The sequence below is a fragment of the Octopus bimaculoides genome, chromosome 5, assembly GCF_001194135.2.
Source record: "Octopus bimaculoides isolate UCB-OBI-ISO-001 chromosome 5, ASM119413v2, whole genome shotgun sequence".
NCBI lineage: Eukaryota > Metazoa > Mollusca > Cephalopoda > Octopoda > Octopodidae > Octopus > Octopus bimaculoides.
The window spans coordinates 27,397,008-27,399,004 of NC_068985.1; positions in this window are offsets into that span (position 1 = coordinate 27,397,008).

Below are 1,997 nucleotides of genomic sequence, written 5' to 3' on the forward strand. Positions count from 1 at the left end.
TAGATAGATAGACACACACACACACACACACACACACACACACACATATATATATAAATTACGGAGATGTACTTGCATAGCAAGTGACCTGATCTGAGATCGTGTGCTGGAACGAAAACAATTGCAGCGTGGAAGGTGTTTATAAGCCATTTAAAATAACACACAAAAGCCGTCAGATTCACTTCAACATTTAAATTTAATACATATATATATATATATATATATATATATACACACACATAATATATATATATATAGATAGATACACACACACAATATGAGAAGTTTAGTTCACTTGTGATCTAAACGAATAAGTACACTGGGAAAGTGCTACAGTAGGTCAACCGTTAGGTTTCAAGATCACAGCTAAAGCTGAATCTAGGGATTCGTGTTAGTGTTCCGTTATAGCTGGTATATATTATATTAGAGGAAAAATCAAAACCAAGGCAGAACGTCCTATCTCAAATCATTTAGAACGAGTATCTTCAAATTAAATTACTTTAAATGATTGAGATACTCATTCTGCTTTAATTTTGATTTTTCCTCTGATATAATATAATGTAATATAATATAATATAATATAATATAATATATATATATATATATATATATATATATTCTATTTTAGTGCCTTATTAATTTAACACACTCACCGGTCTGATTTCCATTCATTTACTTATTATTTTTACTAAAATTTTCGTTGCGTCTTGCAACCTTTTCAATAGTCGTTGACTCTGTCTTTTATCGAAACTCAGTTGACCGATAACGAAAAGTTATTTTTCCTGAATATGTACCGCTGAAATTGGGATACCACCAATATTACTATTTTACTGTATTTGATGTTATAAACCGTGGATTTCATCCCCATAAAGGATGGAAGCCAAAGTTCACTTTACCATAAATGGAAGTAACTCTATAACTATCTAGAACTATCACAGCATACGTTTTGTCCAACGCATAAATTTTGTTTGGATATTTCTCGTGTGCACATTTCCCTTCTTACTTAATTTTATGTCATAATGATTTGGTCAACTCAAAGCTATAGTAAAACACACTTTACCAAAGTACTGTCGAGTAACAGTATCGAAATGAACTTCTTAATCATACCATTATTTATGTGCCAAAGTATCTTTATAAATCATGACGAAAACTATTTTCATGTTAAATATTCTCTATAGATAGACAATATCGATTTCTCAGTTTGGCACGTGGTCACGCATTTGTAGGAGAGGTGTATAGCCAATTGTATCATCATAGTACATGACTGGTACTTGTCGTAATGAACACTGAGGGGTGAGAAGCCAAACTGAAATAAGTACAATCTGAATTTATAAACTAAATAAACTGTATTTGATATTGTATAAATCACTCAATATAGTCTTCTCCTACTTCAGTCTCTCGCCTACCTTCTATAGATAGAATATATATCAAAAAGTATCACACGTCACAAGTCTGATGAGTTGTTCTGCTGAATTCAAATATGGTTAATGCAGCTTTACAAGGAAATATCCAACTTAGTCATACATATACAGAGAGTCACACTGACACATACTTCAAAGTATTCCTACTTTCACTCAGATACTCATATACATTACTCTTTACTCTTTTACTTGTTTCAGTCACATGACTGCGGCCATGCTGGAGCACCACCTTTAGTCAAGCAAATCGAACCCAGGACTTATTCTTTGTAAGCCTAGTACTTATTCTATTGGTATCTTTTGCCGAACCGCTAGATTACGGAGATGCAAACACACCACCATCGGTTGTCAAGCGATGTTGGGGGGACAAACATACACACAAACATACACACACACACATACATATATATGACAGGATTCTTTCAGTTTCCGTCTACCAAATCCGCTCACAAGGCTTTGGTCGGCCCGAGACTATAGTTGAAGAAACTTGTCCAAGGTGCCACCCAGTGGGAATGAACCCGGAACCATGTGGTTGGTAGGCAGGCTACTTACCACACAGCCACTCCTGTGTATATATAT